Source organism: Ovis aries, chromosome 11 (genome assembly GCF_016772045.2).
Source record: "Ovis aries strain OAR_USU_Benz2616 breed Rambouillet chromosome 11, ARS-UI_Ramb_v3.0, whole genome shotgun sequence".
NCBI classification, from domain to species: domain Eukaryota; kingdom Metazoa; phylum Chordata; class Mammalia; order Artiodactyla; family Bovidae; genus Ovis; species Ovis aries.
This window is the reverse complement of record NC_056064.1, coordinates 45,608,394-45,626,487: the sequence shown is the minus strand read 5'-3', so window position 1 is coordinate 45,626,487 and position 18,094 is coordinate 45,608,394. Positions and strand designations below refer to the sequence as shown.

At 48.5% G+C, this 18,094-nt stretch overlaps 1 protein-coding gene across 18 annotated transcripts in view; it reads right to left on the bottom strand.

Annotated features, from left to right (window-relative positions):
* The window catches only part of MAPT (microtubule associated protein tau), a 122,715-nt gene extending 119,673 nt beyond the window's left edge, over positions 1-3,042 (bottom strand). For all 18 annotated transcript variants that reach the window (XM_027974371.3, XM_027974373.3, XM_027974377.3 and 15 more), the window contains exon 1: positions 2,909-3,042. The gene's annotated coding sequence lies outside the window, so the exon portion shown is untranslated. The remainder of the gene's footprint in view (positions 1-2,908) is intronic.
* Positions 3,043-18,094: the final 15,052 nt, after the last annotated feature.

Sequence of the window (18,094 nt, the reverse complement as noted above, 5' to 3'; positions counted from 1 at the left end):
CAGTAGAGTCCGGGACAGAAGTCGATGGCCCTCGAATCGGTGCCGGGAAACCCTGATGCGGCGGCTGGCTCAGCGCTTCAGCGTCGAGCGTGGGCGCAAACGGGGCATCCCTGGAGATCCCAGGTAGGCAAGCGCGCCCAGAGTCAGGGATGGAGTTTCTGGATCAGCGTAGGAAGGACCATCTCCTGGTCCCCGGATTCCCCTGTTCACAACTCCTCCTGGCCTTGCAGACCCCAGAGGCCCATCAAATCGCCAAAACACCGCAAAACAGAGTAAAAACGCGGAAGCCTGTACTGCACTTTGTTTCTAGCACTGGGCTAAAGACACTCGCCTCTGCCGGCTCTTTTCCCCCCAACCGACAGGAGATGACTTCTCTGCCCCAGGTCCATCATGGGCAGCGGTGGCCGCGGGCTCCCCGTTCCTAGGGCCCCTCCGAGACCCTCGCTCTGTCTGGTATCAGAATCTCTCCTCCAGCTCTATTGGCGGCGATGATGCTCGAATTGATCCTTGAACCTCTCCAAACCAGATTCGATCTTGAAGCCACGGGAAGGTTCGGCCTGGCGCGGGCAGACTCTCATCCCCAACCGAGTCATTCCGCGCCTATTCAGATAAATCTGCGTGGCTCGAGAAGACAATTTGGCCCCTAAAATGCTCACCCTTCTCAGAACTGCGCCCTCGCACCAGTTTCCAGCGATAGAATTAACCAGAAAGCCGTCCAGGATCCGGCAAATGGAAGGCAGGCGAGGCTCAGATATGTTCGCCAGGGCCCGAACTCGCCTCTCTATCCCCTCCCCCCTCCCCCTATGCCCCCTCCCCCATCCTCACCTCCCGGTTTCAAGGCGGCGGCGAACTCGGACTCTTAAGCGAAAATACCGCACAGTTCTAAAATAAAATTCGACTACAATAATAAAAACACGAGAGATGTCTATCTGGGTGGCTTCAGCCACCGGAGTCCAATAAGAGCCATGGGTTCAGGGCTTGCGGGGGAGGTCTCCCTCCATCATCCCCCAGGAGCCGGGGCCGGGGGCCTGGTCCTGCCTATCCCAGGCTCTCAATCTCTGTTCGGAAGGGGCGGGGCAACGCCCCAAGGTCTATTTCCCCGGCTCTTGTGGTCTCCTTGACAACCTCCCCCCTGACCCCCCTCTAGTCCTTTTAATAAAATGGGTGTGGCCCGCAGCACCCGAGAAGACCTCTTGCCCCCTCCTCACAATCTCCCTCCTGGCGAAGCAACAGGGCGTGAAGCGAAGAGGCGCCCCGCCTTCGAGCTCCCACCGGGGGTCGCCGGTGCTCCTTGGTGTGCAGCCTGGTGGGGCGTGGCCCGCGGACGCTCCAGGTGTGGGGAGGGGCATCGTTCCTCTGCGGCCACCGGCGAGGCGCGCAGGGACCTCGGATCCCACCCCTTCGGCCCCTCGGAGGCTTTCTGGCGCGCGCCCCGGTTCTGGGAGAGGGCTGCGCGGGGTCACGCCCGGCCCATGCGTGCCCCCCGGGAGGACTAGAGTTCCTCGACCCCGGCGAGCTCCGAGATCTAACAAAGGGCTCGGAAATGAGGGGCAAAAAGCGGGGGGAGGGGCGGGAGCTGTGGTTAAACACCTTCATAGAATAAAAGCCAAAAATCAGGGCTGGCAACACAGATCACGTAAGCCCTACACACAAAGCAGTCAAGCCCCCGAGGAAGATCTCGGGTGAACGACCCCGGTACTCGGGCAACAAAATGCCAAGATTTCAGCGCTAATTGCTCCCCCTCCCCTTAATGACAGTCCCCGCCCTGTCCTCCTGAGCTCAGCCATCCGGCTTGGCATGGCACTCTAAAGACGTGACACACCGCAAAAAGATGGCACCTCGCGATCGGAGGGGAAAAAAGCAGGGGTGGAAGTGGGAGGAGGCACAGCCTACCCTCCCCCTCCTCGCCCACCCGGGTCCACACCCACTGCCGCAGTGAGGGGCGAGCCCTGCGCGCCAGCCCCGCGTCTCCGGCAGGGAGCGCACACGCCGGACTCCCGGCGCAGAGCGCAGAGAAAGGGGCCCGCCCCGAAATGCACCTGCCGCCCCTGAGCGGGTCTGTGCGGGGCTGCGGCTGTGCGCACCCTCGAGCCGGGATCTGCAGCTGCGAAGTCCTTCCATATCCCAAGTCCAGGTGACCCCTGCCTTGTTGAGCCTCCACATTGGGATCCGGGCACTACGTTCTCTCGGGCACTGCGCTGCTCGCGTCTCGGTGCCAGGCGCGCGCAGGGGGAAGGGCAACTAAAGTGACAGCGCCAAGACCCCTCCCCATCTCCCCGATTTCACTCCCAGCCCCCAAATGTCCCCTGCGGGTTTCTGAAGGAGGAAAACGAGAAGAGGGTGGGCCACCGCCTTAAACCAAGGGCCGCGAAAGCCCGGCTGAAATCAGGGCCGGGGAGGGATAGGGAGGGGCAGGCAGGGAGTCATCTTTTCTAGAAACCGATCAATACCTTGTCTGCAAACCGAGGCAGGGAAATTGGATTACAGGTTAGGTTTCGGGGGTCGTCATTGGACCCCTCTCCACCCCCCCCCCCACAGAATCACACGCCCATTGCGGCAAAAGACGGTGTTCGAGCGTGCATAGCAGCCCCCTCCCCCAGATCACCGCCATCCGCGCCCCACCCTGTGGGCACAACCTCTGCCGGGTCCGCGTGAAGCGGGTCTTGTAGACACCCCCCCACACACACGCACACAGGACATACACACACGCGCGCGTGCATCCCTTGCATAGATCCCTTTTCCAAGTCACCCCAATCCCAGCGCTGGAGCGCAGAGGGCGCAAGGAGCGGCCGCCGCCGTTGCCCCCGACCAATGCCCACCTCATGAAACCCATCTCTGAGGAGAGGGGCGGCGGTATGCAGGTGCAGCCGGGCGGACCGGGAGGCAGATTTCGGAGCCTCGCACTTACCTGATAGTCGACAGAGGGCGAGGACAGTAGAGGGAGGCAGAGGAGAAAGTGGCTGTGGTGGCGGCGGCAGAAGGTGGGCGGCGGCGGCGGCGGCGCTGCTGCTGGTGCCTGAGCTGGTGGGTGGCGGAGATTGCGAGCGCGCGCACGAGCGGAGAGGGCGCGCTCCGGCGGCCGGCGGGCGGCGCAGGCGCGAGCCGCGGGAGCGCGAGCCTTCCCAGGGGAGGGGCGGGCCGTGAGGCCTCGGTGGGCGTATTCTCCTCCGGCCACCAGTGGGCGCGCGCGAGCGCCCCAAGGTTCGGCCCTTCCCCGCCTCCCCGCTCTCTCCTCTCGGCGCTTCCCGTCCAGGGTCTCCCCTCCTCCCACGACTTGGGCCGCGGCGCTGACCGCAACGCGCACGCGCGCCCCTTGGCGCACGCGCACTCCGGGTCTCCTGTCGCGGTTGGAGCCTTTGTCTTGTTTGAGGGGTCTCCTCCCTTGGGAGGATGGCTTGGTTGCTCCCTGGGTCGAGAAGGGGCTGGGTGCTCCGCCCCCAGGTCCGCTGCCTCTTTTATCCCCCTGACGTCTTGGAGTGATGTCCTGTCTCGGGAACGTTCTGGGCAAGTTTCCATATGGCCATCCCTCCAGTCCACCCCAGACCTCAAAACCTCCCCGGACTTGCCCCTCTTATCGCTGGCACCCTGACTCTCCCCTGAATTTCCCGAAATGATTCCCCTTGTTGCAGATCAGTTTCCTTGGATCTGCTTTCTTTCGACCTGCTTTCTTTTCACCTTTTTGTTTTGTTTTTGATCAAGGTGAATTCTTGGCAAATCTACTTCAATTTGCTAAGACTTACAACTGAGTTAAGGCTAACTTAGTAGTAATAAGGTAGTGCAAGGTTTTGAAGGGTTTGGGGTTTTTTGTTTTAACAAGGATCATTCACATCTATTATCTTCACCCTAAGAATAAAATCTTAAATTAGATGAAGTTTCACTTACCGCGTTAGAAAACATTTTCACCTATAAAGTTATTTTTATCTTGTTTGTCAAACACTGTTACACTGTATAGAGTTTGAGATCTGGATTTCTAAGTTCCTGCTGGAGATTCTCACCTGGATAACACTGCTTCAGATTGAAACTGACCAGAGTGTTCTTGCCTGGAGAATCTCAGGGACGGGGAAGCCTGGTGGGCTGCCATCTATGGGGTCGCACAGAGTCGGACACGACTGAAGTGACTTAGCAGCAGAGGCTTTCATCCTCTCAGTCAGCCAATCTCTAGGCTTTGTCCTTAGCTGGTCTCCCCAACATCTAATTTAAGCCCTGACAGTCAGTGGGAGGCTTTAAATGCATAAGAGCTTGGGGACCGCTGTCGTGTACTAAAAAGACAGGAATTTGTCTTAAAGCTTTTATTTGCATAGGTCACAATTTTTCAAAACTGTTGTGTGTTATGTGCTAAGTCACTTCAGTCGTGGCCGACTTTTTGCGACCCTGTGGACTGTAGCCCACCAGGCTCCTCTGTCCATGGGATTTTCCAGGGAAGAATTGTGGAGTGGGTTGCCATACCCTCCTCCAGGGGATCTTCCCAACCCAGGGATTGAACCCATGTCTCTTACGTCTCCTGCACTGGCAGGTGAGTTCTTTACCACTCGTGCCACCTGGGAAGTCCTTGTGTGTTGTAGATGAATACAAAAAGAAAGTAGCTAAAGATTGTTTATTCACAGGGGTTTAATTAATATATACTGGGAGCACTGAGTGGATGGTGTAGATGGGAGCCAATTTTTTAAGTTCTGAGTCTCTAGAATTGACCCTTTGGTTGTTCTAACTGCCACCTTTACCCTAAAGACCATTTTCGTGGTTCTGAATATGTAGTGGCCTTACTGGTCTCCCTTCTCTGTTTCTTTCTATGTCAGCCCACCCTGCCTAAAAGCTTCTAACTGCTCCGTAAGTGAAACTCCTTAAATTCTTGTTCATTCCCTTCCCCAGCCCCTACTCCGCCCCCCAGCACATCGTCTGAGCCTCTGTCCTCTCGTTTTCTCTCTCATCTACTCTATGGCCAACTGAGGTTGCCTGACTGAACTTTTACCCTCCTCTGGGGTTCTCCTCTGCCTGCAAAGTCCTTACTCTTTCTCCATCCACCAATATCCTACCTAACTTTCAAACCCTAGTTCAAATTTTACCAAAGCCTCCCCTAATCATTCCAACTGAAAGGGATATTTCCAACCTGGCAGAGTATCTGGACAACCAGGAGGGCATTTGTTCTGTCTAATTGTGTGCTCAGCAAGGCTTTTGTTTGTTTGTAACTGTGTCATGCACCTTACAGTATTTAACACGGGTCCACGGCAGTGAAAGCACCGAATCCCAACCGCTAGACCACCAGGGAATTTCCTAGGCAAGATGCTTTGATGAGACACCTACATCTTCTCTCAAAGCCACCGTAGGGGAATATCTATGGTATCTATAAACTAGATTAGAAAATTAGTTATTAACATTACAGACAAATGCTCCACCATACAAAAGGAACCACATCCAAACTCTGCTCAATGTCAGTTCCCTGTTGCATTTGAAATGTGAGTTGATCTACAGGCAGATTTATAAACACCACGATTATATAAAGGGAGGCCGATCTGTGCCTTAATTTCTCTAGACTTAGGACTCAGTAATTATTGCTTAGGCCCGTATTTTCCTTTCTGTCTTTATATTTCCTGAGTGCTTCTTATCCACCTCTCCTTCCCTCTATTACCTGCTGAGAATATTGCCCCTTGTTTAGGTTTTCTGAATTCCAACAAGAAGCAGGACAAACTGCAGATGAGGGTTTCAGTTACGTGTGACTCAGCGGAGTAGATCTATTGTCAAAAAAGTGAGGATGATCCTGGGCCCCAGAAATAGGGACGAGGCATAACAGATCCATGAGGTCAGCCTCTCCTTATATTTGGCTTTGCTCAGTCATACTGGATCTCCCCACCTCGGGGAGTGTCAGGTGATTTGGGAAGTTCTCAGAGGGGTGCCCCAAATATAGGACTTGAAACCAAGTTGAGCATTAACTTTCACTTAAACTGTGCCATCACTGGCAAAATCCCACTCTGTGGAAGATGTAGTCAGAATTCTGTAGAAGTAATGTACAACCTGATGACTGTAGTTAACACTATTGCCTGGTATGTTTGAAAATTCACTGCAAGGAAAAAGACTTTTTTTGTAACTAAACTTATAGTTGTAATCATTCCTCTATCTATCTATATATGTGTACATATTTAAAAATTTTTTTTATTTTGGCTCCCCTGGGTCTTCATTGTGGTACATAGCTTCTCTTGTTGCAACACTCAGGCTTAGTTGCCCCACAGCATGTGGGATCTTAATTCCCCAACCAGGAATCAAACCTGGCATATCCCCTGCATTGGAAAGCAGATTCTTAACCACTGGCCCCACCAGTGAAGTATCTGTGCTGTACACTTTAAACTTATACTGTGCAGTCTGTCCATTATATCTTAATAAAACTGGAAAAAATAAGAATTCTAAGTTACCAAAATATTGAGATCTGAGTCACATCTCACTGCCTACAGGCTGGAGGTTGTACTTGACTTTATTGTTTATAAGCTGTTCTTGGTTCAGAGTCAATATCATTATCACTTCTTTTTCTAACTAATACCAAGTCTGAGTACTATTATTAATGCCCTATTTTTTTTTAATCAGAGAAGGAGGTTGTTTATACTTGCAACAAACACTTATATGCCTCCTTTCTGTGGGGAATTCAGTGACAACCAGGATTATAAGGTGCTCTCAGTATAGTGATTTGCAGGTGACTTATTAATCAATATTGATCTTATACAAAGAGGGCTAACCAATCTGAAAAAGATACATACTGTGTGATCCCCACTATATGGCATTCTGGAAAAAACAAACCTGTAGAGATAGTAAAAAGGTCAATAGTTGTCAGGGATTGAGGGGGAAGAAGTGGGGCAAGGAGGATTTTTAGGGCAGTAAGATTATTCTGTATGATGTTTTAATGGTAAATTCAGGTCATCATACATTTGTCAAAATTCACAGAAAGTACAACGCCAAGAGTAGACTCTAATGTAAGACTTCCCTGATGGTACAATGGATAAGAATCCACCTGTCAATACAGGGGGCATGGGTTCCACCCTTGGTCCAGGAAGATCCCAAATGCCTGAGCACCACGGCTCCTAAGCCCATGCGCCTAGAGCCTGTGCTGCACAGCAAGAGAAGCCACCAATGAAAAACCCTCAGACCACAAGGAAGAGTAGCCACGGCTCATTGTAACTAGAGAAAGTCCGTGCACAGCAAAAAAGACCCAGTGCAACCAAAAATAATAAATATATATATATATATTTTAAAAGCTCTAATGTAAACTGTGGACTTTGGGCGGTAATGATGTATCAATATAGGTCTCATGGATCGTAACAGAGTTACCACTCTGATGCCTGATGTTGATGGTGGGTGAGGCTGTGTGTGGGAGAGGGCAGGAAGTTTGTGGAAACTGTATTTTCTACTCAGTTTTATTTGAACCTAAAACTACTCTGAAAATAAAATCCACCTTTTAAAATTAAATTCAAACAAACTTGGAAACATGCAAAAAACAAAACAAAAAACTTTTGGTGTTAGGTACCACCCAGGCAGTTTATGGCATACATTATTTAAAAATAAAACATTTACTTAAAAATAAAACTCTAGGACTTCACTGGTGGTACAGTCAATAAGAATCCCTCTGCCAATGCAGGGGACAGGGGTTCAAGCCCAGGTCTGGGAAGATCCCACATGCTGTGGAACAGCCAACCTGTGCACCGCAACGACTGAAGCCCGTGTCCCTTAGGGCCCCTGTACCCCAACTAGAGAAAGCCCACGCGCAGGAATGAAGGCTCAGGGCAACCAAATACATGAAGTATCATTAAAAATAAAATTCTAAGCATTATGATTTTTTGATCAAGGGAAGTCCCCATGAATTCAGTGGGACAGCCACGAGATGAGACTCTGAGGGAACTGTGTTCTGAAACTTCTTTTGTTCCTATAAAAGAGACGACCTATCCTTTTAAATATTAAATGAAACTTCTGTCGCATGTCTAGCATTTCAAGTAAATCCTTGCCCCAGAGGTTCTCTGGGATTTAGCAGCTTAAGGAACTTATTGATCACTGGTTCTGGAAAATTCTGAAGCACTGGCTGCCTAGGCTGTTCTTGTAACACAGTGCTGGGCAAAGCCTGCTGCATTTATGTCAGCAAGTGGCAACTCAAGACACCATGATTTTCTGATGCTCCTCCGTAGACCAATACAGTGTAGTTGCTGGCAGCTGACAGGACAGAGAGCTCCCTGGGGTTCTGACGTACTTTGCTTTGCTCCAGTCGGAAATGAGTCTGCCAGTTCAGTAGTCTGGCTTCCCTGGCATCACGGAGTGAGCTGTAAGTCACCCTCTGGCTGGCTTTCCTTCTAGAATGACTCAGGATGGTCTGTTTTAAACACTGCTTCAGTGTAATGTAGCTTTCTATGAGTTCCCAGATTTTTAGTCTTTTTTTTTTTAATTGAAATCCAGTTGATGGACATTATTATGTTAGCTCCAGGTGCAATACACAGTGATTCGACTTTGCATATGTGTGAAATGATCACCATATAAGTCTAATAACCATCTGTCCCCATACAAAGTCATTAGGATATCACTGACCATATTCCTCATGCTGTAGGTTACATCCTCGTGGCTTATTTACTTTACAGCTGGAGGTTTGTACCTCTCTATCCCCTTCACCTATTTTGCCAACGTCACACCCCTCCACTCTGACAACCACCCATTTTTTTCTCCCTGTCTGAGTCTGTTTCTGTTTTATGTTTGTTTTTGAGAGTTCACATACAAGTGAGATCATACAGTATTTTTATTTCTCTGACTTATTTCATTCAGCAGAATGCCCTCCAGATTCATCCATGTTGTCACATAGGACTAGATCCTATTTTACTTTTTATGGACGAGTAATATCCCATTTTACATATACGCATGTATATATATAAGTACACACACAGCATGTCTTCTTTATCCATTCATCTATCAGTGGACACTTAGGTTGCTTCCGTATCTTGTCATGTCACATGTGTAGTGGTCACGACTGAGTCCAACTCTCTGTGACCCCACAGACTGTAGCCCTCCAGGACTGAATTCTCTGGTGTAGGGTACTGGAGTGGGTTGCCATTCCCTTCTCCAGGGGAACTTCCTGACTCAGGGATTGAACCCAGGTCTCCTGAGTTGTGGCAGATTCTCTACCGTCTGAGCCTGGCTATTTAAATAATGCTGCAATGAACACTGGTGTGGATATGCTGCGTGCATGCTAAGTTACTTCAGTTGTGTATGACTCTTTTGTGACCCCGTGGACTGTAGCCCTCCAGGCCCCTTTGTCCATGGGATTGTCCAGGCATGAATGCTGGACAGGGTTGCCATGCCTTCCTCCAGGGGATCTTCTCAACCCAGGGATCAAACCCACGTCTCTTCTGTCTCCTGCACTGGCAGGCAGGTTCTTACCACTAGCGCCACCTGGGAAGCCCTGGTGTGCATGTATCTTTTCAAATTAGTATGTTTGTTTTCTTTGGGTGAATACCCAGAAGTTAAATCCTTGAACCATATGGCAATTCTACTTTTAATTTTTCAAGGAGGTTTCATCCTGTTTTCCATGGTGACTGCATCAGTTTATATCCCCACCAGCAGTGCGTAAGGGGTCTCAGATCTTTAGTCTTAAATCAATCGGTAGCTCCAAACTCACGTATGCCTTTCTCGTGCATTCTAGGAGAAATCAAAATATTCTTTTACTCCCCTTGGGGTTGTTTTCCTGTTACTTCTCAAACTTTATTTATTTGTTTATTTTTGGCTGTGGTGGGTCTTCGTTGCTGCCCAGAAGCTTTCTCTAGTTTCGGCGAGTGGGGGCTACTCTTCGTTGTGGTGTGCGGGCTTCTCATTGCAGTGGCTTCTCTTGTTGCAGAGCATGGGCTCTAGGCAGGCAGGCTTCAGTAGTTGTGACACATGAGCTGAGTAGTTGTGGTGCACAGGCTTAGTTGCTCCATGGCATGTGAGGATCTTCCTGGACCAGGGATCGAACCTGTGTCCCTTGCTTTGCAAGGTGAATTCTTAACCACGGGATCACCAGGGAAGCCCCAAATCAAAATATTCTACTGAATGCAATGCTCGTTGGCAGTGGTGAGAATTTAAGGTTTGTATTTATGTTTCTGAAATACACATGATCCTCATTGTTTATGACTCGCTATCTGTGAATTTTCTACTCCCTAAAATGTATTTGTATACTCTCCCATACCCATGGCACTTCTGCAGTCATTTGTGTGTATGCGCAGCGGTGCAAAAAATGTGATTGGTCCAACCTCGTGCATTCCCAGCTGAGGTCCAGCAAGGCATCACTCCTCTGTTTTCAGCTCTCACACTGTAAGCAAGTGTCTCACACTGTAAGCAAGTTCCTGTGGTTTTGTGGGTTTTGCTGGTGATTTTGCTGTTTAAATGGCTCTAATGTTTCTCTGCATGAGAAGGGTGTGATGTGCCTCATGGAGAAAATACATGCATTAGGAAAGCATTAGCAGGCACTCATTACAGGCTGTTGGCTGTGCGTGCGTGTGTGCGTGCTAAGTTGCTTCAGTCGTGTCTGACTCTTTGTGACCCAATGGACTGTAGCCCTCCAGCTGCTCTGTTCATGGAACTCTCCAAGTGAGAATACTGGAATAGATTGCCACGCCCTCCTCAGAGGCTCTTCCTAACCCAGGGATCAAACCCGCATCTCTTAGGCTTCCTGCACTGGCAGGCAGGTTCTTGACCGCCAGCACCACCTGGGAAGACCCTGTTGGCTGTGAGCTCAGTGTTAGTAAATCAATACTGTATATTCAATAATGTGCTTTGAAACAGACACACACTGCCTTGGCTTGGCAGACATGGCCTGGGTCCTCACTGAACACTACTATCCAATCACATTATATTCAATGTGAATATAACTTTACACATCAATGGATCACCAAATTCTCTTGCTTTCAAACCTTTCATAATCCTAGATCATTCTCTCTTTAGTGCCCAAATAGCTTCTATTTGCCCTTCAAAACTTAGCCCCAGTGCTCCCTCCTCAGAAGGCTCACCTGAGACCTGCCTTTTAAGGCCAGGTGTTACCCCGAGAGACTCACTTACCACACTGTGGGGTGATTGTTTACGTACCTATCCATCTGAGTGTGATGCCTGGAAGGCCTGAACTGTATCTCGTTCACCTTTGTATACTCAGCCTATAATACAGTACTCGACACACAGTAGGTTCTTCATAAACAGATGATGAGGGATTGGCACACTGGATGAATAAAAGAGGAACTGGGTGAGAAACAGGGGCAGACTGTGGGATACAGCAAAGCCTGAGAGTTCAGTTTATCAGCAAAGTGTTGATGTGGCTGAAAAAAAAAAAAAAAGCAGGTTCAAAACTAAGACAAATAAAAGACACGCATAAACCCTCTTTAGGGGACCTGGAGTGGAAAAGCCCTTCAGCCTGTTTCTCCCAGCTTCCAAAAATTCCTGAATCATTGTTTAGACAGAACAGTTCTTTATTAAATACCTCTCACTCCCTTTCAAGTTCACTGTCAGGCTTTATTGGATTCTGAGATGGACCAGGAGAAAATGTGGATGGTAAAGAGCAAGGGGGCTTCTCTCTCCTCTCTCCTCTTGCCCCTGTCTTTTGATTACAGCTGAACAAGGTCAAGAGGCCTTTAAGAGACCAGCAAACCTAATAATCCTGTGATCATTTTTTTTTTAAAAGCTTGTAGCAGATTCAAGCTGAATTGAAATGGTTCAGTTTCTCTTGCCATTAGCAAGGATACAACAGAGTCACACACACACACACACACACACACACACACACACACACACAATTCCCTCCCTTTCTTGGTACACTGCTCTTTTCTCTGTGTACTTTGCATGCTGTTTCTCCTGACTTCTCCTCCAAAAACCGTTCAGCAGCTCTTGCCCACCTCTTCTTATTCCTTGGATCACAGATAACTTTTCAGTGTGGGGTCAGCCCGGAAGATGCCTTTTGGTGGATTCAGAACCTCCCCTGCCAGTGCCTCTCCCCAGCCCCTCCTGTTTACTCCAGGGCTGCCGCCCTTCACATTCTTCGGTCCCTTCATCAGTCCAGATGGCTCCTGTCACCTGGTCTGTGTCACTGTGCAGCCAAAATCCTCACTCTGGGAATTCCCTGGCTGTCCAGAGGTTAGGACTCCAGGCTCTCACTGCCAAGGGCCCAGGTTCAATCCCTGGTGGGGGAATGAAAATCCTGCATGCTGAGTGGCGTGGACAAAATAATAAATAAGTAAATAAATAAAATTACTATCCCTCTACTATCAAAACAACTCCTCTTTTAAAAAAAGAAAAAAAGAAAGAAAGAAATACTCCACTGTTTCTTTGGAGAGGGTGAGGCTATGACTGGCACAGTATTAATTGGAAAGAAAAATTCCAGAAGCCAAGCCCTAGAACAGTAGGAAGCTCTGAACAGACTTTAGGAATTGCCCTGTTTGATCCTCTCACCTAACAGATACAGAAGCAGAGGCCCCAAAAGGAAAGGCAGTGAGTGATTTAATGGCAGAGCTGGGTTTAAAAATCAGGCCCTCTAGTGCTTTGTGAGGCTTTGGCCCTCTGCAGCACAACTAGAATGGTACCCTAGGCAAACTTGAACATCGTATTAAAGCAGAGTCTCTGCTGGGGGAGCTTTCACCCCCGGGAACATCTGACATCATCTGGTTGCCGCTGCTGGGGAAAAGGTGCTAATGGGCATTCAGAGAATCAAGGCCCCTTGTAAGCCCCGGTCAGATTCCTGATCTGGGTCACCCCTGCATGCAGGGCCTGGCTGCCAGCCCGTCTCATGGACGCTTCCATGTGACTTCAGCAGCTGGAACCACAACCACCCCCCGAATCCAACAGGCAGGGCTTGAACTCAAGGCAGACTTCTGCTCGTTTTGGTTTGGGGATTTGTTTTGTTTTGTGTTTTCCGAGTGTGCATTTGGCTTTACTCTAATACAGGACTTCTCAACCATGGCAACTTTAGGGTCTATCCAGGACCTTATCCCATGATCCTAAGTAGTCTCAGAGGGGAGATATGAGACCTGAACTCAGATTTATGTGCCTGGAAGAACTCTAGACAACAAGTTTTGTCATGGGGCTTGTCCTGTGTGTTGTAAGACATGTAATAGCATTGCTGGGTTCTACCTGGGAGATATCAGAAGCACCTCTGACTTTTTTTCCTCCATGGAGGAACATGTCAATTTTTGAAAAAAATGAGATATACTCACATACCAAAAAATTAGGTGAAAATTTGAAATTTCTTGGCGGTCTGTGGTTAAGACTCTGTGCTTCTGCTGCCAGGGGCCTGGGTTGCATCCCTGCTTGAGAAACTAAGATCCTATAAGCCATGAAGCACGGCCAGAACAAACCAGCAACAAGAAAAACTAGGTGAAAAATTTCTATGACTTTGGTTGTCTTTATTCCTTAGTCCCATCCAGGCCTTGCTCATACTTGATACTTAAGTGTTTGACCGGCTGATTTGGCACTGGCCCCTCTGGTGGCTCAGAAGGTAAAGAATCTGCCTGCAACGCAAGGGACCTGGGTTCGATCCCCGGGTCGGGAAGATCTCCTGAAGAAGGAAATGCAACGCACTCCAGTATTCTTGCCTTGGAGAGTGCATGGACAGAGGCGCCTGATGGGCTACAGTCCATGGGGTCGCAAAGAATCAGTGATTGGGTGACTAACACTTTCACTTTCTCCTTAGAGAGGTTTCTTCCCTGGACACAGTCTGAAGGTGGGATTCTTGTGAATGGCGTGTGTGTATATGCTGAGGCCTGGTGAGCCACAGGGCACTGGACTTCCTGGTGTGACCAGTTCAGACCAGCGAGTAGTGACGGGTGTCGCTTCTGGGCTGGAGCATTTGATTGCTTGTGTGAGTCCCTCGGGAGTTCTCTCTGTCCGCTGAGGCGAGTGTGGAAGCACAGGTAAGATGGATCCTTCAGGCAGGGCCCCTGAGTAATTACCATGAGCTCCAAGCCCCGTCCTGATCCTCACAGGACACATAACATGAGAGGAAGGCGAACTTCTGTCAAACCATTGAGATTTGGGTATCCTTTGTTATTGCACCATAATCCCAGTCTAACCTGACTGCTATAAGGACCTACACAGTACTGCTATACACAGAAGTCAGCCCATATGCAAAGAAACCATCCCATTCAGACCAGCCAGTGGAGTCCATTCAAATGCCGGGATAATCTGGGGTTAAAAAAAAGAAAAGCTCCTGAAGTTAATTAACAAACACTTTATTGAGTTAAAAACATGAGCGAGCTAAAAAAAGAAACTACTTGTTTGTGTTATGTTTCAGTTGTTTACAAATTCAGGAGGGTTAAACAGAGCGTGAGCACAGTGCGTGCCCTTTTTCTTGCTGTGTGATGTGGGGGACCAGCTCTCACAAAGTCACAGAGGGGCTTTTGTGCTCCACAATAGCATCTCAGGACCAGCGTGCTTTGCATGTTCATCAACAATAACTGCTTTCTTCTGGTAAGTTAGGGCCAATTACTTTTTGGGTTTGGGATGTGGAATCAAAATTATGAACAGGCTAAAGAAAAAAAATTGTACCAAACTTGATAACTATAGGAGTGCTTGTCTCTTTAAGGAAGACGCACGTGAATATTCAAACTAGGTAAACCAGAGTGCCCAATGACTAAAGTAACTCCTTTACAAAGAATTCTTCTGTCCTAATTCCCTTGGTACCCTGAAGTGTTTGCTTCAGATTCCAGAGGTAGAGGTGAAGGGCAGAGAAACATGAAGCCAAGGTTCATTACTATTTGATGTAAAAGATAAAACATTTTGTAGATGAATGCACAAAAGAGAAAACTTCAATTTAATATTCATGTAGCTAAATCCACCCCCCCCCCCAACTTATGGCTTAAACTTAAGCCTTAAAAAGGCATACCTGTTAAAAAGTTTTTGTTACCATATTTTTCTTAAATAGTTTGCAAACATCAGATGGAAACCCTGATTGTTGATTAATTTTTAGGATTCCTTATGGCTGATGCTGCTAACTAGCTGGCATTACTGGGTAAAACACTTGACTTCTCTGTACCTGTTGCCTCATTTGTAAAATGAGGGAAAGAAAAGACCCTCTGGGGATTGCTTAGCTCTAAAAAAATTCGACCCTTTGAAAAGAAGCATGCTGGAGGAAAATGTGGGCCCATGTTTTGTATACAAATGATATATTCTCTGAGACAATCGACCTTCCAAATCAGACATTTTACAATAGAAAATAACTTTCAGACTTCTCTGGTGGCTCAGTAGTAAAGAATTGGCCTGCCAGGGCAGGGGACATGGGTTTGATCCCTGGTCCAGGAAGATCCCACGTTCCATGGGACAGCTAAGCCCATGCACCACGACTTCTGAAGTTCATGCACCCCAAAGCCCGTGCTCCGCAACAAGAGAAGCCACCGCAATGAGAAGCCAGAGTACCTGGCTCACAACAAATAGAGAAAGCTTGTGCACAGCAAAGAAGACCCAGTGCAGCCAAAAATAAATAAAAATAAATTAAGTGGATAAAATTTTTAAAAAATTTTTTAATAACTTTCTTCATGTAGGGCTGATTGCTGGAAAAAGTCAAATTTGTCAGCATTCAGGGTCCTTGGTGCCCTGTGGAGGGGCTGCTGAAGTTGGGAGCCAGTGTGTTCTGGGCACCGGCTGTGGATGGCAGCATCTGGGTAAAGAAGGTAACAACAAGAACAGCTGGAGAGACCAGCCAGGTCTCCCAAGGTCTTCCTGCTGCTAAGGAGCCAGCCCTCATGCACACCAAGGGCAGCACATGATCAGAACATGGGGTGATGTGGACACCCCTGTTCTGTCTGCTTTAGACTCACCTTTTTTCTAGGATGAGGATGTCCTCTTCTTTAGGAGAAATACCCCTTTTGTCCATGGGAACCATGTGGTTCTGATCAGGAGCCCCTGTGATGGTGTCCACCCCTCTGGTCCTGCAACTGGGCACCTGATCCAAGCAGAGTTGACCTGCAGGCTCTTTCTAGTTGAAACCAGAGGAACAGGCTCGCATCTGCTCAGGTGGCCAGGGTTTCCAGCCTCATGGAGACAGTCCCTCCAAGGGAAACAGAAACAAGAAGGGAGAGATCGGAAGGGGCCTGAATCGCTGGCTGACCCTCCCCCTGCCCTCTCTGTAGCCTGTTCCGAACCTATGACCCCCACTTCTCCACCCAAGGGAGTTGCAGTTAACCATTTGCAACTCGTGAGACTGGACTTGTGGGAAAGAAAGAAGAGTGAGAGAGTCCTGAAAGCTTTTTTGTGTGTTCAGCCTGGGGAATCCAGCCTCAGGAAGTCACGTGCAGCCAAAGTGATGGAAGATGCAGCCATGCCCAAAGGCCACTCAGGAAGAGCAGGCTGGACCAGCAATAAAGTCCCACTGGATTTATCTAAGGATGGCAAATCTCACTAAGTGAGGAAAGAAGAAGGGGCCAAAATCTTAAGAAGTTTAGTAAAAAGAAAATGAGTGAAAAACAGTCAGTTCAGTCAGTCATGTCCAACTCTTTGTGACCCCATAGACTGCAGCACACCAGGCCTCCCTGTCCTCCACCAACTACCAGAGCTTGCTCAAACTCATGTCCATCGAGTCAGTGATGCCATCCAACCATCTCATCCTCTCTTGTCCCCTTCTCCTCCTGCCTTCAATCTTTCCAAGGATTAGAATCTTTTCCAATGAGTCAGTTCTTCGGATCAAGTGGCCAAAGTATTGGAGTTTCAGCTTCAGCATCAGTCCTTCCAATGAATATTCAGGACTGATTTCCTTTAGGACTGACTGGTTGGATCTCCTTGCAGTCCAAGGGACTCTCAAGAGCCTTCTCCAACACCACAGTTCAAAAGCATCAATTCTTCGGCACTCAGCTTTCTTTATAGTTCAATTCACATCCATTCATGACTACTGGGAAAACCAAAGCTTTGACTAGACAGACCTTTGTTGGCAAAGTGATGTCTCTGCTTTTTAATATGCTGTCTAGGCTGGTCATAGCTTTTCTTTCAAGGAGCAAGTGTCTTTTGATTTTGTGGCTGCAGTTACCATCTGCAGTGATTTTGGAGCCCCCTCCAAATAAAGTCTCTCACTGTTTCCAGTATTTCCCTATCTATTTGCCATGAAGGGATGGGACCAGATGCCATAAGAACAGGTTCTTCCTGTTCTACTAAGACTTGCTTGCCTGGTGGCTCAGTGATAAAGAATCTGCCTGCCAATGCAAGAGACACAGGAGACACAGGTTTGATTCTGCATCGGGAAGATCCCAGGAGGAGGAAATGATAACCCATTCCAGTATTCTTGTCTGGGAAAGCCCATGGACAGAGGAACCTGGTGGGCTACAGTCTATGGGGTTGCAACAGTGTTGGACACGACTGACCAACTAAACAACAACCACCACTGCCAAGACTTAGACTGACGTTGGCTTTGATGAGCTGGTGGAGCCATCCTCCCACCACCCCTCCTCTTTCCCCATCCCTCCCCTCCCACCGCATCCCACGCCCAGCACTTAAAACCCTCCTGAGGTTTTCCACCTGCCTGAGGTTGAAATCTGAATTCCTTTCCAAAGTCTCTGAGGTCCCCTCTGATCCGGCCCTGCCTTTCTCTCCTTCCTCATTGTTATCTTGGGTGGTCAGGGAGGCCTCCTGGAGGAGGTGATCATTAAAATATACACAACAAATACATGAGTTTTCATGTTAAAAATTCAGAGAACGCAGCAAAAGTAAAAGCCCCCTGTGGCACAACCCCATCCATCCCTGCCTGCCCCAATCTCCTTACCAGTGTCCTCTCCAGTGGGAAGTTCAACTAGTCAAGAGGCTACTGTCCTGACTTTGGGGTAGGAATATCCTGATGGCTCCAGTTGTAAAGAACCCGCCTGCCAGTGCAGGAGATATAAGAGATGCAAGCTTGATCCCTGGGTTGGGAAGATCCTCTGGAGGAGAAAATGGCAACCTACTCCAGTATTCTTGCCTGGAGAATCCCCACGGACAGAGGAGCCTGGTGGGTTACAGCCATAGGGTTGCAAAGAGTCGGACACGACTGAAGCAACTTAGCATGCGCACACATACATTTGTATATGTACACTGAGAAATGTATGGCTTTATTGGGCTTTCCTTTCACATCTATGAAATCGTAACTTTTGACTTTGGAAACCTCTTC